Consider the following 24,118-nt stretch of genomic DNA (forward strand, 5'->3'; position numbering starts at 1 on the left):
CTAACAAGAGCTACTCGGCACCCCGCAAACCTTCACAAGTCCACAGAGACGAGCTAAGAAAGTAGTAAAGGTGATGCTGTTTGCCTCCGGTGGGAAAGCTTGCTGTAAACCTGCACACCGGCGGCCTCTTGACTTGTCAAAATGCACTACTGTCCTGTGTCAGATATTTGCTCTCCTGGCACTCTCACTATTTAGCTGGACAGCCTCTTCTGTCAGTGTGGTGTGATGCGAGTCAAGTGCTGCAGCCTTCACCTTTCCAGCACTGAATGATGTGACGCACTGTGCTGTGGCCGGTGTAGGCAGCACATAACTACACCCAACTGAATTAAACATCAGACCTAGAAAAAACAGTCCTCTGCTTGCACCACTTCGACTATATTCCCGGCAGCAAAATCGTAAGGAAACCCGACGGTGTCTGCAGGTGACATATTGCTCATCAATGAACTGCTCAGTTTAATACAGTGTTGCACCATTGAACACAAGTAATGCATAAATCAGCGCCTTACCTGGGGGTTGGCTCACCCTCTCCCCTGGTGTGTTCCCCCTGTGATTCAGGCAGCTTTGACATTCACCTGCCTGCCATCATGGGCAAAGTAACAGACCAGTAGCTCTAACCTTTACTCAACCAGTGATTTAGCCTGCCTGTCTGTGCTGATAACGCACTCTATCAGAGTCGGCCCGGGAAGAGGAGATGAGGGTTGTTCTGTGGCGCTGCTGTGCTCAGGTGGGGCCTTTAGTCACTGCCACCCATCCTGTGTGTGTTAGCCAGCATCCTCCTTTTATCTCAACCTCGGTAGCCTCTATTCCATACACCCACTGAACCCTGACACTCATCTATTCGACAGCACAAAACCGTGGCGTGGAGCCTTGAAACTCACCTACATGCACTCTCACAATGGCAGCCTCCAGATCCATCTCATCAGATGTCCTTTCACTGACTCTTGAGCTTAATTGTCAGGCGTAAGGGCGGTTGGAAGCTGGTATTTTGATGAGACTACTGCTTGATTTAAAGCAGAAAGTGCTTGAATACTCCAGACTTATATTATACTTTACATTCACAGTGGCTCTAACTCCAGGAAGAATGGCACAATGATGGGTTGCATGACTAATTTCTTTAGGAAGACCTTGATGTACTCTGCAACTTGTTAGCAGCAATTGCAGTGCCAGCTGAGCTTGTGATGATATCTTAGGAAAGATAATTAAGATGTCAGACATTATTAAAGTTTTAAGACAAGCTGCATAACTTCTGAAATGCCAAGAAATGTCACTTGGACGTTCTTGTTATCAATGAAGACACATTAACTTAACCGGGGGCGTCTTGTGTGGTCATGAAGCTTCAGACTAGAAGGATTCTCAGTTAACAGTCCAAACTTAGCTCTGTGATAATGCCCGAGCCATAGGCGTTTCTAGCCCATTTTTGGGGGTGCTTCAGCACCCCCAAATTGAATCCCAGCACCCCTAAAATTTAAAAGATTTTTATTTTTATTTTTTGTATCGCATGTCCTTTTTTTAACAAACCAGAAAAGTGTAAAAAACCATACAGTGCTTGGTTGATACGTAATGTTTTAACAACAAAAATACAGCACTCCCTCCCCCCATCTTGCCTCAAAATGGTTTGATCCTGCTCAACTTGCCCAACTCGGGCTCTGAGCCGCTACTTGCAGAGCTAAGCGCTGCCCCACAGAAGGTAATGTGTTGTAGTGGTGTGAGTACCGGTACCTGGTTTGAACTTCTACCACTCAATACCAACACATTATCATTACCAGTCCTCATTTTTGCTACATTTAATCAAAGGTTACTGTTTATGTTGTTAGGTAGGAGTTAGCTTACGTTTTTTCTAGCTAGCAAACATTACAGGTGGTCAGTGTCTGTTTGAATTGGACTGAGAGAAGCTAGCTGTTGTCAGTGCATGAATTAATATTAAAGCCAAGGTGCTACTGACTAGCTAGCTGACCGGATACCCATTAACATTATAACTCCTATTGTGTGTGTGTGTGTGCAGACAGACAGCCTCATCATGGACATAAGATTGTTTTTTCAAAGAAAAGAGCCAGGTTCAGGTAAGAGTGTAAGATCAAATGGTCTATCGATCAAGAGTAATGTTGTAAGTTGGATCAATGTATCAGTGTTTATATCTGTTATCAGATATAAAACACAGTGTTTGGTTATTTACCTTTAGATTGACATTACAAAGAGAGAGAGAGGATGTTATTTATTTGTATTCTTATTGGTATTTTTTCATATTTATGTAATTTTTCCTCTAGCTGAATACAATCTATTTGTGTATGATTGTCAGTCCAAAGAGGGAGAGATGAAAAAGGGGAAGGAGAGGAGAGAGTGCAAGGTCAGGAAGAACCAGGTAAGAAAACAAACAGAGAATAGTGGCACACAAACTGTTAAGATGACAAAGAAAAACATCCTTTCACAATATAATTTTTCATATGTGTCATGGAAGTTATGTGTTCTCCCTACATTAAATGCTTTCCAGAAGCACACTTAACAGATATCAGTGGACTTCATTCTAAACAGAACATCATTACATTTTCCTAATTATCTATTTGTTTTTCTATTTGTTTAATTTCACTATAAAAGGAAGAGAACAAGGAGAGACTCTGGGAGATGAGAGCGTGCAGACCAGGGAAAGAAATGCCGTGCATCACATTTCAAATAAAAGTCAAAAAATAAGTCCTAGGTCCATTTTTGTTTTTGTTTTTTGGGTGCTTGGTATAGGGGGCTGGTTTACTCCAGAAACATACATGCTGTTTATGTGTATGTTGAGGAGCTGCTGTATCTAAATGAGTCGTCTTTTCCCAGAAATTAGGACTACGATATGTTTCTTTTAAGATTCCAGTGCATTCCTCCTTTGCGGTGATTCCGCATTTAAATAAACTTTATCAGATTGCATGGTTTAGTCACAGACCTTTTCAAAAAGTGTTACGCTTTTCTTTCACAAATGTGGGAGTGAAACTGCATTAAGACGTACAAAACAATGAAGAAATTTATCTTGCCTGGCTGGGCACCTCTGGGTGCTGAGCACCCCTAAACCTCTGATCCTAGAATCGCCCCTGGCCCGAGCAGTAAACCCCTTTTTATTAAATCGCATGCACAGGTAAGTGATCTGGCTAAAATGAAAACCAAGGCAGTTATAGCAAAATATAAGTCTTTTATTTTACAATCTTAAAGGGAATTATACAATTGTATTCAGTCTACATAAAATATTAAACTCTGAAACAAAGTAGTCCAAATAATAAAGTGTGGAATTTATAAAGTAAGCAAATTCAAAATATACACAAAATTTGTAAATAATTAAAAAAAAAATTAGTAATTTCAAACCAAACTACAAAGAAAACTAACTAAACCCCACATCAACCTTAACATAAAGTGCTGTAGTGCTTAAAGTGCTTGGATGTTAAGGTGCTGTGAGTCTAAAGTGCGACCGCTGTACAAAATGGCACATGGTAAAGTGCTTTTAAAGTTCTGACTGCGGTAGATGTTGTTCCTACAAACCACTAAACCATGACAGCAATCCCGTCAATAAACTCAACCAAAAACACTACAGACATATAAAGGGCTAACAGTGTAAAGGGTAGGGGGAAATCAAGTAAAAACAACTTTTTTTAATTTAAATTTCTAGAATGACAAAGCTCTGATTTAAAAAATACGAGGGCTAAGGAAAAAGCTACGAGACTAGAAAAAACAAGAGATTTTCAAGAGCTAATAGGGAGCTTAATGAAATTTTCAAGAAAATAAGAGCGAGAGCTTATTGGACAGCAGCAGCCAGCTTAGCACAGACAGAACTCGGCTCCACACCACCAGCTCACACTAGGAGTTCTGAGCAACACACTGGAGTAGCCCCATTTCTCCAGTTAAACATCACAAGATCGCACCCCAGCTCTGAGATCCCAGACGCCGCATTCTACACACCTGTGTTCAATCTATTGACTACGTAGCGTGGGGCTGGGGTGAAACGGAACGGTGCGTTCATGGCCCCTCCGAAACTACATTAACCCACCCGGTTACACTAACATTAAATCTTTATCCATATTTTTGTGTAAAACATCACACATACATATTCATTCAATTCATATGGCATCAATGATTCTCTTTGCCGCTTGGAAAATTCAAGCGCCTGTTTGCGTGTTTTCTCTCAAACTTCCCGATGAAAGACACTTTTGCAGAACGATCATCACCTCTTATGTGGCTGAGAGTTGTGTATTCAGCACAAAAAAGAAGGTGTCCAGCTGAGTTTTTTTTCCAGATTATTTCCCACTGACAGATGCTCTCTGAATCTGTGCTGTGAGTGATTATGTTTGTCAGGACGGCGGTCTGTTTGCCGAGCACTGGAGAGTGAGATTGGGGAAGTGAGAATAGCCACCCAAGATAGACAGCTGCAGCGCTGTGTTGATTGCCACTTCCTCTTGTGTGATTTGAAATTGAGTTTTTTCAGGTTAAAAAAAAAAAAAAGTCTCCGCCTACGGAGCTCTAGACTGAGCCCTTCATCTCCATGCCAAGGCGCTACAGCCGCTCTCACTCATCCTCTGACTGAAGGGCCATGATAGAACTGAATTTTTTTTTGCACCAGCGTCCAGATGAAGACTACAACACAATGCTTATGTGTGTGCAATCAGACTCTGTTGCGCTTGCAATTGGAGTAACAAATTGTCTCCCTTGTAATCAGCCTCTCTTTGCCTGCTGTTCTCATCAAAATTCTTTGAATGTTCTGTTGCCATGGTACCTTGAAAAATCTGCAGCTGAGATTTTTTTTTTCTCCTCCCTTCCTGAGATAGCAGTTCTCATTTTTCTGTCTGCTTACCTCACATACAAAATCACTTTGGATCAATCTGAAACAAAATTAGCACATAAAGTAAAAATAGATGTTTTGGAAAAAAGAAAAAAACAGGGACCGAGAGACTAAAATGAGTAATGTTCTGCTGTGTAGCTTTTTGCTGGATTTTGGTTGAATTCATTTAGTTTGAATGCATACACAAACACAGTAAGAAATATGGAGCTTGAAATTGCTCTGGGCGGGACTGTGGAGACTCCATCAGGGGCAGCGGTTGAAATCGTGGTCACCTCAACCACAGCATGCACAAAGATCTATATACACTACAAATATTACAGGTTTTAGATAGAAATGCTCAGTTGAACAGTGTAATCTTTCTCTCAAAATACTTTCCTCAGAGGTGCAGGCAGGATCAGATACACTGTGTATGTATACTGAATTTACCTCAAGGATCCATCAAAAGTTCTGTGAATTAAATTTAAAAAATGTTGATCTTATTTGTTTTGAAAATTGGTCTTTAAAGCTGCATTAACCATTATTTTTAAATGTTACAGTAGGCCAAATGATGTGTAATGTAAAATTGAAAGGGAACTTTCATTCCAAGCTAAAATTTCTATCAGCTCAGTGAGCATTTTTCTTTTCTTTTTTTTCTCTCAGCTCAATGTTTTGATTTTACATCTGTCATGTTCTGGCTTGCTGTTATCACTCTCATTAGCCACAACATGCTTTGGTCAGAAAAACTTCAATAGCCCCAAAGTAGAATTTCTGCTCAGCACCCGGCAGCTAGCCTGTGAACACAGCAGGGCCTTTCTTTAAAGCCTTTGTGGAAACCAAAGGCGCCAAAAAATAATGTAATTTGTCAGGTGTCCATAAAGAATGCTGATATGTCAGCAGGGTGTGTAAATAAGCAACTGTTTGGTGCAAACCACAACATCTAATAATATATCAGTGCTTACCCTAATTGACAAAAAAAGCAAAAAACAAACAAGCAAATGCAGCTTTGACCCTCCAATTTTGAGTGAAATATAAAGTCCTGCATCTGTAGTTGAAAGCAGAGACAACTTGTTTGATTAGATATTTTACAAAAATGGAAAATGGTTTGGATCAAGATGTCCAAAATTTTTCCTAGTGCCCACAGATGTTACCAATTTTTTTTTTTTTAAAAAGGTGGATTTAGTATGCTCTTTTTTTGTTTACAGAATCTGTTCAGTGGTATATAAGAGTGTGAAATACAGTCATTTAGATAGGCACAGATTTGGATTTTTTTTGCCAGTAGAACACAATTTCACACATGATTAGTTCAAAGACTGTGAAAGAATTGAAAATCCAGGGATTCTTTCTGCTTTTACAGTTTTTGACTCTAAAAAAAATGAAAGTACAGCATTGACATTACTATGTAAAAGGAATATAAGTTACCAGTTAGTTGAATCCTAACATTTACACATCAAAAATACACAACTAGTGCCATTTTAGTGCCAGACCTGACTCACCAGGTGTAGATTACAGGTTAAAAACCTCCTAATAGCCCTGCATTTCATGTGGCTTTCTCCTCCCCTTACGCTATCTATATAGTACCATTTTCCAAATTCCCTTCACTGCTTGAAATCACAACAACCTCTGGCCTAGCAGATGCTAAATGTCAGTATTTGCCTCCCTGCATGCAAAACAGTTTCTCTGTCATTCTTTTTAGGGGACGGATTAAATGAAATACAAAGAAGTCAGAGCATTTTCCCTCCTATAGCAGAAAGATAATGAGGTGCAGTCAGACCGTTCTACACAGCGTTGTGCCAGCACAGAGAATGCTCTGGCTACAGGTTGATATACAAACAAAGTCTTCATGTTTTTGTGAAGTGAAGTGAATGTGGATTTTCTATTCTTTATTTTAGCATATAACTTTTAAAAGTTCTTTCTTGCGCTCAACAGTCCGTAAGAACTGACATGTATCTTTTTGTTCAAAGGGTAAAATAAAACACCTGTCACAACCTCGCATTCCCTCCTAAGCTGAAGATCAAAACAAGCCAAGCAAAAAAAAAATCTTCCAACTCCTGCTGAAGAACAACAGACAAAGCTTTAATGTCAAAAATTCTCACTATGAGCCTTCATCGGGGTTCTGTGGTAATTTGCAGTTAACCGTAAATATATTCAGCTTTTTCCAAAGTAGCCCTAATTGACCGTATACAGGAAATACAGAAAACATTTGTACGGCTGCAGGCACGCAGAGATTCATTAACTGTAAAACAACAGATATGATGGATGATTCCATGCCCTCATGCAAAGTGAAACACAGGGCTCTTTGAAATACTGAATTACTGAGTGCAGCCGCTCCAGTAAGAGAGATGGTGTCAAAAATCATGTTGAAAATCCCTTTAAAGAGGCCAGACATCCAGTGTCTTCTTCATTTTTTAATTGTCATTGAGAAGGTGTCTCTTGGTCCAGGAGGAGGTGATTTAAATTTCATTAGAAAAGAAAGAGAATGACCTTTTGGAGCCTTCCTTTTGAAAAAGTCCTAACCCAAGATGAATAAATGGGGGACCTGATTTTTAAACATTTCGTTTTGCTGTTTTAATATGGTACTGTGACTATTCAATGTCAGAATTATGCTTGGTGATAGAAGTCTGAAACTACTAGGCTGTTTTTCCATATACAGCACATTATCTTCCACTGATGAGAGCTTTTGTAGCTGAAACCCACTTATCTTTTCCTCCTAAAGCCCTGTCATGTGTTCTTAAAGAGTAGCAGCAATCTTTTAAAATTTTCAGTCATTAAGACGAACCCAGAGGACCGCTTGTGAGTGAGGCGTACCTCACACCTCCCCAGATGGCCGATGTCTGTCTGTAAGATTTCCCATACAAGGACACATTGAAGGGGCCTTAAAGCTGCTAAGTAGCACTTGTTCTATTTAGAGAAGAACAGGTCAAAGCTGGCGTACAGTATGTCAGAAACATGAAAGCATGATTGTAGTTGCTATGTGTAAGCGATGGGAGGAGTAATGTATAAGATTATTCACGCTGAGCAGCGGCAGTGGCAAAGAATCCCTGTTTGTTCAATGTATGTTCTATCTCTGCATTTTAATTGTAACACAAAAAAAGCACTGTTTTTGCAAACCATTATTCATGCTAAGCAACAGGAATGGCAGTGCTGTTTATCATTTGTATTCTATATGATATACAGTATATGTGACATTTTTTTGTAACCCCTAAAGAGCACTGATTTTTTTTGTAGTTTGGAATGATTTTCTGTTTCTATCTATATGGATCTGAGAACAAACATGAATATATCACAGAAGTCCCGGGAGCTCCACATACGTACATGATATACAGCCATGGCCATAAGTTTGGACACAAGTACCATGACACTTGTGAATCTTAGAAAATACCACAAAATTGTCACTTACAATATACTTATGTTCTGTAATAGACATCAAAACAGACATAAGTTATGCTGTGTCCAAACTTATGGCCGTGGCTGTATATTGTAAGTGACAATTTTGTGGTATTTTCTAAGATTCACAAGCATCATGGTACTTGTGTCCAAACTTATGGCCATGGCTGTAGTATACCATCTGTACCTCATACAGGCCAACCTCTGCTGAAACTGTCTGCTTACTGCTTTTACCAGTTTTTTTAATCATCCTAAAAAAGTATTGCCGATGAGCCAATTAGAGAGCCTTACCTTGGAAATCACATGTGTGATGTTCCCGCATTTGATGGTGAGATGGAGGCTTTAAAATACATTAACAGGAGCTTTTTGCTCTATGAGTGAGAGTGCTAATGTACAGGGTGATTCAATGGTATAAACAAGACTGCTCTAATCAGTTACAGAGTGCTCTGTGTACTGTAATGATGTTGCAGGCTGCTCCTGCAGACAGCTTTTTATTGTTTCCATCACTGCACTAATTTTCATCCCAATTCAAGGTACACATACACACGAGACCATTCACTGAAGCACTGAACTGATGGAGCACCATATTATAGGTCCTTTGGGCTCAGCCAGGGAGAAGAAATTGGGAATTTTACTATCCTTAATGGAAATTGATTTGAACAATTTGTTAAAACACTGGCAAGGGCAACTGTGTTGTGTCAAAAATTACTTTTTCAGATGGACACATGCAAGGCTGCGTGCACCTGAGCCTAGATTGAGCAACTTCAGTATGTAATATGTTCCAGGTCATTAAACACACCCTCTGAGGGTATTAGTGGCTGGGTGGTAGTGATGTGTGATACCACTTATTTCCTTTTTGGTCAAACAGATTGTTTGAGCCACATGCATGTGTCGTGAAGCCTCTCGCTACTGTAGAAGAGATGAATCGACAGGTTACATAGGTGGCCTTTTTTCTATGGAGTGCCATCTTCACATAAAAAGAACACTAGTGAAATACATCATGAAATAAATAAATGTCATATAAGAGTAAATAGTCAGAACAAATGAGACTTGATCAGTGAAGACTGGCTACTCAAAGCCCAACATTTATTAGGTTTCTTTCTGATACAGTAAATCATTCAGAGGCATGTCATTAAAATGTACAGAGTATTGGCAATAAAACAGCCATCTGAGCATCATGGGCTTAGAAGATAATAAGACAAGTGAGAAATATTTGACTGAACTGACGTGAGCTGATCCCAGGGACACAAATCTCACTCTGAGCTGATCAAACATGTTGCACCCGTGATCATTATGTAAGTGCCACAATAAATAGCTGTGTGTTCCATTACTTGTGTGAAGTGCACTCATTTCGCAGCCATATTTCTACATAGCAATTTGTTGCATAATTTGTATTAGACGGCATTCCGACATTTTAAGACTGCGGGGAACTCCCGCTGTTTGAACAGCAGCACACAGTGACAGACGTGAATGACTTTCCCACGGTTGGTGATACACATCGGCATAGCAACACACTTGCTCTCTCTGTACCTGGATGCTTCCTGCCACCGCCAAAGACCTCGATGATAGAAATGTGTCTCGCCCTAGCAGCACCTTTCTTCCGTCAGGGGCTCACACATTTCGAGAGCTGTATTTGGAATATGGTTCTGACACGTTGAGGAGGAAGCAGCTCATATCAACCTGGATACTACATCCTGCTGGTGACATATTTACTTTCTACTGTGTATGATAAAACACACATTTTACCCGAATTTCTGACATCTTTTGATACAAGAATGCCTTCCTTGAAGTGAAACGTCCAGATCAGAAGCATTGACATTTCAGCTTCGATCTGCACATCACTAGTGGCTGGTATGTGCTTGATCTGAGTGCCTCTCTAATGTTTTGAATTTTAGGGAAGCGTGCTGATTAGAGTGGATGGATCACACTGACCTAATCTGCCATTATGCTTTCAAAGACTAGTGTGCAGTAATTTCATCACTTTGGTGAGCGAGGACCGTTTGGACGGACAATATCTCAATAACACACTAATCAATCACTTTTAGAGTGCATTACTGTGAGAGGGAAGCTTTGCCCCATAGAGTGCAGACTGATATAAATAGCAGATTGGCTTCCTTCGTAGCACTTTTTCAATTTTCCATCAGTATTCGCTGCATGTGCCTTAGCCGCTCACCCACCTCACGAGCACACATGCTCATTCAGATCAGGCTCAGAGCAATCTCGTAATGAGACTTAAATTCCACAGCGCGTTCTGCAGCACAATGATAGTTTGAGGAAAATGCTGTCTGTACAGGCACAAGACTAGTTTGAGGGTGCATTTGAGTCTGAAATCATGTGGTTTCAACCCTTTTAAAGATCACTTTGTTGTGAATATTTACCCAGTTATAGTTAAGTGGTTGGATTTTGATTGATATTGCCCTCAGAAAGAAGAGGGATCATTTGCAAGTGGTTATGTCTCCCAACATGAGTTTGCGTCATCTCAGTAATCCATCTAAAATGCCCTGCAGGTGCCCCACCCATTTTAAACTGCCCTTTAATTACAACAGGCTCTGTACAAGCAGTTAAGCATCAGATAACTGTGACACCTGTCATGTTGCAGTCATGGAACAAAGCTGATGTGAAACCTAAAAGATTGCATTTATTGCAAAACCGAGAAAAAGAAACACTCCTATGAGGATTTACTGTTCTTATGATGTTCATTTTAAGGACGTAAAGGTTGTCGGTGGTACTCAATTAGATATAGCCTCGTTATTTATGGTACTTTCATTTCTTATCATTTTCACATTATTACAGTCCTACATTTGGGACCTGTTCTGTGCGATCCTTTCAGTGTACCTTAAATTTTCTCATGTGATGAGCCACTTTTTATGGCCTATTAATTCAGCTCGCAGAAGACGTTTAAATCAACTGTACTTTAAAGGTGAGTCTGTAATTTCCCCTTCTGAGTTCCTGCATATTTCAGGTCTCTAATACCCACCAGTTCACGCACAGTGCCTCTCTGTGCACCGTATTGTGTGATGCTCCTGCAAGCCAAATCAATCGGATTTGATAAGATTTGTCAAGTCCACCAGAATTCCTTTTCTTACCACATATCCTCTGGCCTTCGTGCAAGCAGGACAATGCGGTCAGGGACGAATATACACAACAGCAAAAAAGAGATTCAAAACATGTTGCGCTTGTTGTAACGGAGGGTGGGCTATCACTGGTTTTCTTTTGCAACTCTGAGAGGATTAACTATTGTGTTTTTTTTTTCTTGTTTTTACTCGTGGGAGGATATCCATTTTATAGGCTGGATATCCCGTTTCTGTAAGATCTTGGCTGAGAGAAGTGCATGTCCCAGAGTAACACGAATAAGAGGTGCTATCTGAGGTACTATACGTGGGTGGTCAAAGTATTTGTGCTTCTTCTTTTTATTGACGATTGAGAGGGATAAGAAGTATTCACTGGTAGCCTGAATACAAATCAGGGAACACATCTTCCACCTATAGGGGGGGTGAATTGGATTTTTTTTTTTTTTTTTTTTAAGTGCAGCAATGACCCAACACCCCCTCCATCCTCTCCCTCCCTCCATCCCCTCCCTTCCTGTCCACTGTTGCAGTGTCCTGTTGTGCTGGACTATCCTGGAGTACCACAAACACCCCTCCTCTGCATATGAACTCATGTGTCCAAACCCTCTTTCTTCTCCTCCTCTTTACCACAAAGAAAGCGAAAAGAAAAACCCTCTGTGTATTTTCTTTAAATGCAGCCCAAATGACATCACATAGCTGCAGTGCTGCACTGTCCATGAAAGGTGTCAGTCGTTTCCTCTGATACCAAGATTCTTTTTCTTTTTTTTGTCCACTGGCCACTTGGCTCTGCTCAGCTCCAGACATCATGGCGTGACAACATGTTCGTCTTTTACACCGGGCTCGTTTTACGCAGGTGGACGCCTGCATGAGGGAGCAGGGGCGCATATCCAGAGAAAGGTATTATTTTTGTGGTTGCCACAGCAAGACTCTCCTGCTCATCCCGGACGGAGAAATCGACCGCATTGCTTTGTTGAAGGAGCGCACAGACGGACAGAAGTGGGGGGGAAACTCACAAGCCCGCATGGGTAGAATTAAAGAACAGAAAACCCACGATATCAGCGCATGGGTGGGATTCCTTCATTGCGCTTCAGACGAGGAGGAAGTTATGACAACAAATGGCTACAGTGATGGCAGGAGAACGGGCTCGGTGACTGCGCCGTGGTGCTGTAATTAACGGGGAAAAAACCGGAGAGTTCTCGTGATTTTTGGACTTGAAGGTGGCGATTTGACGCCAACCTTCAGCCGTCTTCTATTTCCCCAGGAGTGCAACCTATCGCTGCACACCGAGCCCCGGACTGCAGTTCCTCCATCCTGACACCATCTGCACTGCAATTCATAACAGGCGTGAGATTTATTGGAAATTTAATCCACCGTATTCATGCGTTACAACCCGGTACGCAGAGGAGAGGGGGGAGTTGATACGACCACGTACTGACGCTTTAACCCATTTGGAGACGGCTCGGACGCATCACTCGGACCCTCCTGAGCTGCTCTGTGGATTTTTGGGGAGATTTCAGCTTTACATTTGCTGCCTTCAAGCCTCAATCGGATCGTACTGGGAATTTAGGTGGGGTTTTTATTCTATCCCGACGCAGGTAAGATACCCCACTGTGTCTTGTTACTGACACTTCAGCAGCAGATTGCCGCTCATCACGTCCACTTGGAATTTTTCTGCACAGCCCCGACCGGCGTAATAAGAAGGTTTCTCGTTTTTTTTCCCCCCTCCGTTTTTGCGCGTGAATTTGGAATACATGAACTCTCGTCAGCATCCGAGGCTCGGGGTGAATTTATCCAGAGAGACAAGTGTGTGGACAGCTAAATCATGTGCACTGGGATCAACCCTTCGGCAGCTGCTTTATTAGTCCCACTTTTGGTAAGTCCGTTAGACTTGGAGAGAAATGCGAAATGGACTTTGGCAGCTGACAGTGTGGATGAAATGTATGCAAATGGATTCCAAATCTGTGATGTGCAAACTAAATATAGAATAACAGGCCTGCCATATCTATCTATCTTATCTATCTAATCTATCTATAAGTCTTTCACTCTAGTCTGCTGGATAATATGATGCCTGTCTAGCTGAGATGTGTTCAGCCTACTTGAGATCTTCAGTTCTCACGTGGTGGACCAGTTATTGTCAGTATTAGTGCTGTTTTACAGTCTGTTAGATTCCAGTCTGATGGGCCCCAAACAGCCCTGTCACACTGTACTGCTGTGCTGTGGCTCCTGACCATGCAATGAAGATGCTCCAACAGTGACACATGAGTTGAATTCCCACAGACACAAGTGCATGTGGAAATGGCCCGGGCGTGTCTTGCATCAGCACGACGCAGAGACCAAGACTTTTCTCATAAATTAGCAGCAGCAGCTGCTGTAATCCTCCCATCAGGGCAAACTGCACTGATTCCTCCGAGAATGGACGGTTTCACAGTAGAGCCCGAATGATGAGGGGGAAACTTGTTAGTGTTAACCTGTGAGTTGAAAAAAGCCACACGCAGCAAGGTGATTATCTGGTTCTATCGTGAGGCCTCAGCAGGATGTGGGCTGCACAACACCTTTTTATTTTGGCCAATCAGCTAAGAAGTTTTGGAGATGATGCAGAAGCACTGATGCAGCATGATAATGATCTCATGGGCACTGCTGTGAGTGAATGCTGGCGATTACGTTTGCAACTGGATTCTTTTTTTTTTTTTTTTTTAGCCTCTCTCATCATTTTCCCCCCAATAAACGATGCTTCCTTAGTTTCAACTCAGCATTTGTGGTTGAGGTTGTGGCTGCGCACCAGCTTTCCCAATTTTGGCACACATAGCCAGAGAGGTCAGTGTCTGGCCTCACTGTAAATATCTCTTCATCACCCAGAGGACATCGGCAACAACAGATAGAAGTGAGGGTGCAGGATGCCTGCGTGGAGTCATGGAGGTTGTAAATCTGTTATATTGAGGTGAGGTTAGATGTCAATATCTTACAGTAAAGTCAAGCGAGCATCCTTCATATAGCTCTGCTTTATTTGCACAATACATTCTGAGATATCTCCAGGGGGAAGATGTAGGCATTGACCAGCTCTGTGGCTCCATCAGGGCAGGCAGTGAGTGTTACTGCAGCTTGCAGTGCTGATGGAAAACACAGACCAGCAGCTGCATCTACTGTTATACACCCTTCTTTACCATCAGTGATGCACGTATGTTCCTACATGACAGCGCATCCCTCTTTACTGCTGCCTGCTAATGTCTACAGCAGAATGAAAAATGACTGTTGTCATAAGGTCTTGACACTGCTTCATATTCTGACAGATGTCTGAGGGCAATAAAATCTCACTGTATTTTTCATATAAAGCATATGTAGTTTTAAAAAAGCAGCAAGTCTTTGGCACACTGTACATGTTTTGTGTTTTAAGTAAAGGTTTAACCCTGTGCTTTTGGGCGAATACTGCAAATTTAAATTATGTTTGGTTAAAGCTGTGCATCATGCAGGTTTTAACACAAGGGACTAGAAACATCTCCAAAATCAGAGGTTAATGAGGTTTCTTCTTAGGGAGGCTTGATACCCTTGAGCCTTATTGGATTTGCAATTTGAATTAGCAATGCATGCAGCAGGGCTCTTATGTATTTAGAGGTCTTTATATATATATATATATATATATATATATGTCTGTATATTTATTTTTGCACTAGTTGTGTGTTTTGCCGTGAGTGGTGATGATCACGTCTTTGGCTTGTCAGTGTGTTGCAGGATGTTACAGCAGAAGCTCAGAGCACTCGCTGTCGTGTGTTTGCCTAATGAAATCAGACAGGATGGTCATTATCATTATCATGCATTATTGCCAACACTTCCATGTTCAGCAATGCTAATGCAGGCAGGAAACGACTGCACAACAAATTCATATCTCAGCAGGTAGAAAGTTAGTATGGCGTGTTTGCAGAGAGGCTTTTTTTTCCCTTGCCTTTTATGTGTGCCGTGGGGTGAGATTGATGGGGTCTCTCTGCTTTGCCATTCTGTTGCATTGTGTTACAGCAGCTGCTCATGGTGCCTGTGTCATGTGTTAGCATTATGAAATCTGGAACAGTGGAGGGTTATCAGCTACTGCAGGAATGAAGGAATTACAGGCAACACAAGCTATTGATCCATATTGGGGAGTGTAAAAGATTTAATAAAACAGTATGTGGACTTTCTTTTTTTCTTCATCCAAGATATATTAAAATAGACATTTGCAGTGAGTCATGTTCACAACTTGACATTTTCAGATATGTCCTGCAAGATTACTTCACTCAAGATATTCTAAGCTATAATCCGCAGAGGTAAATTGGTAGTGTAATTAACCACTTTATTCTTTATACTTTGCCAGACGTCTCCACAATTATGTGCAGGATCATAGTGCTTAATAATATTGTGTGGTTAGTTCAAAGTCCAGAGATAAGAGGTTGATCGCAGCATTATGGAAAAGTAGTTTGTTTTGACTCTGCAGTTGCTGGTCTTAAATTGTGAAAGATTTTTTCATTTTCACTTTGAAAACTCAGGCTGTCTTTGCAGTCATGCTTTTTTTGCAGATAAAAAAGAACGGATCTGAGGATAGTATGATGCCAACCATGACGGACCTAAAATAAATGGTCTCAGTGAACAGAAAACTCTAGCCTTTTGTTAATTTTGTGAAATTTGGACCCTGAACGCAGCCAAGAACTAGTAAAGAAAGCAGAAAATAAGTGCCAATTAAGTTATCAGTCGACAGAATGAGATAGATGTTTCTCCCAAGGCAAGGCAAGTTATTTAGTGCTTGAAATGCATGGGAAAAAAAGTTAAAGTAGTGGCGTAATTACAACTAGCCAAAAAGATCAAAGGAGTAGCCACCAAAGCACTGAAGCAATTAAACTGGAGCTTCTCTTGGAATGTATTCTTTAGGGTTAGCGAGTAACAAAGCAACAGGAAAAAAAAAACAATGGCTCACTCAAGGCGCTGAACACAGGAGGCAACACAGGTAAATAACATATACGCCTCAGGAGGCATGGAACACTCCACTTTTCAACTTTGCTGCATCATGAATTTCGGTGGGAACAAACGTAAGAGCAATAAAATGTTACACTAAATGGCTGCTGCAGTGCCCTGTTAAAATGGTAAATAGAGCTATTTATTACTCACGTGAGATGATGCGGTTCATATAGATTGCTTCTTCTTACTCTTCAGTAAACATTGAATTATCTGGTAATGTGTTGAAGACAGAAAATGTATTTTTCATGCTGCAGTAAAGTAAACCCATGCACAGTCTGTAGATGTGCACCTGAGGTGGATAGAAAACATCATTTTGCCTGTTTGAAGATGAATGTGACTTTGTTAGCTCTGATTTCTGACCTGTCCAGAGAGTGCTTTGCAGATAAGCTGCTGTCCCCTGCAAGTGACATGGCAAGCACTGTTGGAGATGGAAGAATGAGTTTCATTGTTAGCTGTAAGTGGGTTTTTTTTCTGTTGCTTGTGTCACAACAAATATGTTAAGGCAATTAAATGTCGGTAAATTCAGATTAAACAAACCGAACAGTGGAAAACCCTTCTAAACTCCTCGAAATCCAGTTTAAAGGTGCATAACCCAGAGTAGATAGCCTTTTGCACCTGGCCATGTTTTTCTGTGTCTTGAGAACATTTGTATTCTGGCTGGGTAACCTTTAGAAATAATGATTGCTGCATGATTCCTCCTATCTTGGAGGCTTTTAGCCTCTCACATCTGAGCAGTATATCTGAATAAAGAAAACTGTCATTTATTGTCACAGAGCATGCGTGTGTGCCTGGAGTCTGCCTGTTAATGGCATGGCTAAGTTGCTGTCATTTGCTTCTGACAACAACTGATAAAAAACAAAAGACTAAAGGCTGACCTGCTTGGTGCTACACGATGACTGTCACATGTAAAATGGAGTATTAGGGTGTGACCAGAATGTGCAATGGATTCTGGTGTAGAGGGCCATTGAGGGAAGTGGTGAAGAGTCATTCTGAGAGAGGCTAGCTGTCTGATGGAGGGCTACAGATGCACATAAAAATCCATATGGAGGTTAGAGAGCTAATTCTTTCAGGAATAGTGTGCAGGATGTGGTGCGATGCAGAGCTGAGCCCAGTGGTAAGCAGCGGTTATAAATCAAACATACCATATTCAGCCTGTCTACAGCAGCCAGAGTCCTGACACATATTCAACTGGGAAAAGCATGTAGCCGGCTGCAGAGCACATGGCATTTAGACTGCAGAGGAGCATGACTTTTCATACCCATGAGGGTCACTGCATGGTACCAGCCAGGCGCCTACTGCTTCTCCTGACTCGGGTAGGAAAATTATTGGTGGCATCTGTCTCCCTAAAGAAACACTGTTGTGAAGTCATCCTGCCACTGCGTCAGCCTCAAACTGTTGCTCCTGATACTGCGTTGCAGAGCGTTTATATGGACATTTAAGTGAAATGACATATCATTAAGTAAACAAGAAACAACGGATGCATGTGGTATAATAGCAAACTTCTAGATGTCTTAAATTGCAGCTTGTTGTCTTGTACTGTTTACCTGAAGGTGACATTGATCTAGATCCTGCTTTCAGTAGCTGCAGCTGGTCACACTGATCAATATCTGATACTAGAACTGCATTTCCCCTTTAGCTCTCTTGAGCAAGCCAATTAAGGGTGCTGCATGATCTCATACGGAATTTGAAATGTGCACAAACACTATCTTCCCCACAGTGCCATTAAATAATGCATAAGAACAATATATTATTGTGCACCGCTTACTACCACAGGTCTTACTAGTCCTATTAAGACTTTCTCCTCTGAACCGAGAAGCATTGGACAAAATGTAGTGCATTTAATGTGCTATTCAATCTCGACTGAGACATTAGGAAAAAGATAATGCACCCATGAATTACTCCTACTGAATATGCCTCTGTGATGAGGGATCATTCCGTTCTTACTTATTGATTCGTTTGTCAGAAAGTCGTATGGTGTGCTCTTCATCAGACTGCAGCAGCCTCACTGGAGATGTCTAACCCTGCTGCCTATTAAAAGCAGAAAGACTACAGGAGCATTAACTATTCTAGTGTAGTGAATGGTTAAGAGCCTCAACCTTCACATTCTGTTTTCTCTGTTTGGTTGAATGTGTGGCTTTAATAGAGAAAACATGCATTATCTAGCACCCCAGTGCAAAAAAGCAAGAAGTCTGCAAATGGTTTCTTGTCACTGACCACATTTGTATCTAGTTGTCTTCAAAGTGTCTTTGCATGTTGTTTTCAGGACAGCACAGCTGTGGGCCCTGGATGTGCTTCACTTTATGCCCTTTGATGCTGTGCAACCACAATAAGAAACAGTATGGATCTAGTTGTTTCTTTGTGTTTTGATTTTTCCACAAAGCCCGTCTATTTTAATTCTTAATCAAAAGCAGTGTTCAATTCTGAGTATCTTGGATTCTTGTTTTTAAAGCTGACAAACAAAATAACAAACCTACAAATCATCTTGGCTGAATTTCTCCATGGTTTTGATGTATTTAAGGAGGATTTCACAGGACTACTGGTGCATTGATATAAGTCCAGCCAAGATATATCATCGCGAAATTGCACAGCTAAAATAAGATAAAAAAAAATATTACCTCAAAGGAACACAGCAGCAGAATATCCATGCATTTGGTCTGAATCCATGAAGTAAGTTTTACATTAGTGCAGTCTTTGGTGAATGTGCTATTTGATGTTTATCTAACAGGATTCACAACTTGATGATTTACTGCCGTGGGCTTTTTTGGAAACAAAAACAACTTTGCAGGTTTATCTCATGGTGTGGTGTGCAATATTTGTGTAAAGCTACAGATTATTGCTGTTTAAATCTGTTAGACCTTTGAAAGCTTTATTACCCTGAAATACTGAGCACATTCTGCACAGAATAGATTTAAGGTGCAGCTGGGCAGAAATGCGGTGCAAATAATTACTGATTAGTGTTTTTGGAGAGTAATGGATGTCGAATATATCCAGTCTGTTCACTGTAGATGAAATGTCTGTGTTAGAAATCATATTTGATATTGGTTGTTTTCCCAAATGTTAATGTAGAATTAAGAAGAAATGTGAAAACTGTTTAAAGGAAAGATTTTTATGAGGTGTTTAATGAAAAGCCTGTGAAGTGTGGTGTACTTATTTGGCTGCACTTGCCGTTAAGAAAGCAGCATAACACCTTGATCAGCACATTATTACACATACATGAGCACAAGGACACCTAAGTAGGAAGGATTTCTTGCTGATGCAGAGCTTGAACTCTGGCTCAGGAAATCTATCCCTCAGATCAGCATCTATTGAATGTTTCTATACTTGTTTCCAAATAGTTCACTGAAGTTCAGCTATTAATTACAAGAGCTGTTGCTACTGTGCCGTTTCCAGCAGCGAGTTAATTTCAGTAGAATACGTAATTTTGGCAGTTCTTCTTCTTTCTTCAGACTGAATTTTGTACCTCTGGAATGTACCCAATCTGTCCCATGTGTCCGCAGGCTGATTGGCTGTTTAGTAGGCTGTGTAAAGCCCGCAGAGCATTAAATTTTCATGTGTTGTATGCATTTAGCGAGTGACCGCACCAAGTGTAGCATAGATTAGCATAATATAGCTTACATGGCATACTGTAGCTATAGGTTTGCCCAGGGGGAGATGAATCGGTGCCCATTTACAGTGTTTTGGCTGTCTATCCATCTATCCATCCATACTTAAGCACCTATAGCATTTGTTTGGTAAATCTCACAAACTTTTAAAAACTAATACAGTCAAATTCATCCAACCAATGCTAAATAAGGATATATAATATACATCTCTCTTATGAATCGGAGATTTAGCCATTGCTGTAGCCCCCAGTGTCAGTCATTTTCCCCATTAAGATAGAATCAAATGCCAAAAGATGGTGAAAATGGACAATCGGAGTCTCACAGAGTCCAAGATAACGTCCTCAAATGTCTAATTTTGGCTACAGCTCAAATACATTCAGTTAGCTGCCAAGAGGAGCTAATAATTTAGAAAATGTTCAAATTTATGAAGCTGGAATCAAAGAATTTAAAGTTTTAGTCTCTAAAATTGTTGGTGGTTAATGTAATAGTTGACAAGTGAATGATCTTGTAGAGATGTGTGTCTGTGTGTGTGTGTGTGTGTGTGTGTGTGAGTGTATGTATATGTAGACACGCTACCAGTCAAAAGTTTGGACACGCCTTCTCATTCAATGGTTTTTATTTATTTAATTTGCACATTGCAGATTAATACTGAAAACATCAAAACTATAAAAGAACAAACGGAATTATGTTGTGAACAAAAAAGTGTCTATCTTCAGCATTATTCTACAATGTGCAAAGTAATGCAAATAAATAAAAAACATTGAATGAGAAGCTGTGTCCAGTGTCTCAGTGAAGGCATCAAAGCTATGAATAAACACATGTGAAATTATATAGTAAACAAAAAAGTGTGAAATAAGTCAAAACATGTTGTATAGTTTAGATTCTTCAAAATAGCCACCCTTTGCTTTGATTGCTGCTTTGCACATTCAGTCATGAAAATGAAGAAAAACCATTAAATGCGTATCAGTCAAATTCCCACTTAGAGTCCCACAGGTAAAACTTTACAAACTGCATGCAAAATAGTCATTCTCAAATATTGTGCTTTTTTGCTTGTTGTTTTTCAAGATATATCTGAAGCTTTTTCCCCATCACACAAATCCTCTGTTCTTTTGATCACTGCATCGTGGTAAACCAGTTCAATTAACATCACAATCAAAAATCTAAAATATTGTGACGTCTTCCTAATTCTGTCTTTCTTTTGTAGTGTAAACAGCATCACTTCAAATTCAGTTTTTGACCTTTTGCTGACTCCTTCTGTTTTGGTATAATTCAGCAATTTAATCATTTTATAGCACCCATTCCTGCCTCCAAATCCCCCCAAAATGTGTGCATAAAAGTATATATCTGTTTGTCTGTCTGTTTGTTTGTGTCACTGTCTGTCAGACCTACTCTTTGTGTGCTTGCTTATTTTCCAGACTATTGAGTTAATCTGTACATATTAGCACGGTCTGCTTTAGCCAGTGATGGGACAAGTGAAGGAAAAACTTGAGACTCGACGATTAAGTTGTGCTCAATGCTACCATGTGATGTGATCAAAACGGCGTCATTTTCCAGGCAATGAACAGTGACACTGTTGGCAAAAACAATTAGATGCATTCAAGTCGAGACCTTTAGTGGGGCACTGGTGACATCCCAAAAAACTATCTGCATTCCTTTTGGAACAGAGCCTCATGCGAAGTGGATCAAGTGCACGCTATGCTTTGTGCAGCTGCTGCCAAGTCACAATGCAGCTTTAGCCAAATATAGCCTCTAAAAAAAGCTGTAATACTACAATCCCTGTACTTGTGCTTAAAGCTTGTGGAGGGTCTTACTGGAAGGCAACAAAAGGTCCTACTTTACTATTCATTGCAAGTAAATTGCCATTCTGATGAGCATTTTCCACAATATACACAGTATCTTATATTCCAGTAAGTGAAGTGTTGCTTTCTGTTGTGCCCTACATGAATGGAAATCTGTTCAAGGGAATGAGCTGAATCTAGTTTCTCCAGCGCACCAGTTTGCTCTCTGCAGGATGGTCGGCTGAAGGCTGGGATTATCAGGCTGCTGCCAAATGTCTTCATCTGGTCTGATGCTGTTGTCTTAATGATGAGGTGCTCTGGACTTGCCTATCTGAGGTTTGTGATTTTTTTATTTTTTTTTTTTAATTTTTTAAAGAAATTAGGATTTTTTTTCCCCCCATTAAACATGTGCAGGGACCAGCCATACCGTGGTAATATTCCACTCAGTATACTGCTATCTTAAAATTGAAAATCTCTCTCTGGAGTCCTACTAACCCACAGACTGTCAGTGGACTTTTAAGTATTTTTCTTTCACTCTCTCTCTCTCTCTCTCTCTTTCTCTCTGAACTGCCCGATTTCTAAGCCGGCATGCTTTACATAGGACGAATCGGCTCAAGGATGGGTAGTTTGCATCCCATTTTCTGGATCTGTGCCGGGGCAGCACTCAGGGCAGGTGGATGACTTTGACTTGCATGAGATGTGAACTGGCAACACAAAAGCTATACCGACTCAAACATGTCCGTGGGAAGAAAAACAGCAGTGGCATGGCAGTCTCAACCCTCAGCATACCTGTCTGTCAAGATGTATTGAGACATGCCAACCAAAGTCGTGTCAGAGGAAACGGTGCCCGGGAGAAGGTCAGCTGTATATCATGTTTACATGAGTGGCATTGAGACATGAGGCAAAATGAAAGCTTTATGGGCCAATACTGACATCAGTAGTCGAACTTACAGCAAACAAACCAGCCCAGCGATGCAAAGGGATAATCTTGTTGAAGAGTGATCATCCCCTAACATGCTGCATGCTTTTGGAGCCATCCATGCTTAGAGTTATTGATGATTGCCCTTTGACGGGCTTCAGCAAGATCAGTTCATTAGATTGGACTGACATACTACTTTCTCCATCAAGAGTCTTGATAAATGACGTCTGGATGTCGTTGTTGTGGGCTGGGTGTCTACTGACTAAACGGGCCTCATTATTGGTGGCCAAGATTAGTGATGTAGGACGTTCATAAAAGGTGTCAGGCTGCTGCTGGACGTTGGGATAGATGGATGGTTGAAGACTCCACGTGTGTCCTGCAGATAACTTATGTGTTGTAGATCTTGGTGCTTGACCTCAGGTTTGCCATTCTGCATGGCTGTACGCTTCACGACATTTCAAAGGAAAATGTTGAACGATGAGAGTCCAAAATGTTTATTCTCCAGAGCGAGTGGCTTCACGTATACTTACTGTGTTTGTCTGCTTAATTTAACACAGGCAGGTTTCTTGTCGTTGCATTGTGTTGGCGTTGCTTCCATTCACACACAATAAGTGAAAGATGTCAACACCTTTTGTGCCACTTGTGGTTCTGTTGTGTTCATACATCCATCTGAAGATGCAACAAAATCAATAAAATATGACAGAAGTTGATAAATTAGTTCATTTTAAAATGTCCAAAAAGGTAGAAAATGTCCGCATTTCAAAAATATGCTGCATAACGGTGCAGCTAATCATTTTTTAAATATCAGTTAATCCACCTGTCTATCTTTTTCTTTTTTTTTACCTGATAAGCTTGGTTTAGATCCTTATCCTGATAAGAGGTTTTCTGTTTTTTACCCTGTTCAGCATAAATCAGGAAAACAAATGTGACATGTAACTAAGAAAAACGGAGACATCTCTTGAAAGCAGAAATCTGAACCCGAGAATATTTAGCCATTAATTTTGCAGTTTTATATTTACTCCAAAACAAACCAACAAACAACAAAACAAAACTAAAACTTAATTGATGATTCAGTCATCAAAATACTTTTTGGTTGTTTTTATTTCCTCAGCCTCACTGTCTTATCTAGACAAACTGTAAAATATTCCTAAATATTTCGTGTTGGAACAAACGTGGCGCATTCTTATTGTTTATGCCACGTCTTTGTTTCATCACTGAACCCACTGTCACAGTTTCTTATTTCACATAATATTACTTCTAACAGACGCGGCATCAGAAAGTGGAGCTTTAAAGATTAAAGAACTGCTTCTTTGGATTTCATAGCTTCAAAAAAAGAAAATCTTACTCACATACACAAATCTTGACGAAAGCGTTGTCTGCAGAAATAAGAAGTTTACTGTCAGTGCCTCTAATTATTAAACCTGAAGGAAACTTAGATTTGTCAGGATTTTCACGCCTGAGCTCAGCAGGTAATTTCAACAACAATTACTGACTCCTCTTGGACTCTGCAACCTTAGTTTCACAGACAAAGCGTCTGTATATCTAATTGGGAAAATGCTGCATGTTAATGTGACAAACAGGTGAATATAAAGTGCCCTTTCCTCTTGTCT

The 24,118-nt window shown here is 40.6% G+C and overlaps 1 protein-coding gene and 1 long non-coding RNA gene across 4 annotated transcripts in view; both read left to right on the forward strand.

The window, feature by feature from the left end:
• Positions 1 to 1,590: 1,590 nt before the first annotated feature.
• Positions 1,591 to 2,685, forward strand: LOC127536709 (uncharacterized). 2 transcript variants are annotated; one of them, XR_007945829.1, is made up of 4 exons: positions 1,591 to 1,687; positions 2,003 to 2,060; positions 2,297 to 2,359; positions 2,593 to 2,685. It is a non-coding gene; the product is annotated as an uncharacterized LOC127536709 (long non-coding RNA). The 2 variants fall into 2 exon arrangements; XR_007945828.1 differs by lacking the exons at positions 1,591 to 1,687; positions 2,003 to 2,060 and having other exon boundaries at positions 2,073 to 2,359.
• A 9,182-nt stretch (positions 2,686 to 11,867) lies between these two features.
• lrfn1 (leucine rich repeat and fibronectin type III domain containing 1) overlaps positions 11,868 to 24,118 on the forward strand; it is a 117,266-nt gene continuing 105,015 nt past the window's right edge. Inside the window, exon 1 of one of the 2 annotated variants that reach the window (XM_022211338.2) lies at positions 11,868 to 13,105. The gene's annotated coding sequence lies outside the window, so the exon portion shown is untranslated. The remainder of the gene's footprint in view (positions 13,106 to 24,118) is intronic. The other variant, XM_051957844.1, reaches the window with a different exon arrangement.

Source organism: Acanthochromis polyacanthus, chromosome 13 (assembly GCF_021347895.1).
Source record: "Acanthochromis polyacanthus isolate Apoly-LR-REF ecotype Palm Island chromosome 13, KAUST_Apoly_ChrSc, whole genome shotgun sequence".
Classification (NCBI taxonomy): domain Eukaryota; kingdom Metazoa; phylum Chordata; class Actinopteri; family Pomacentridae; genus Acanthochromis; species Acanthochromis polyacanthus.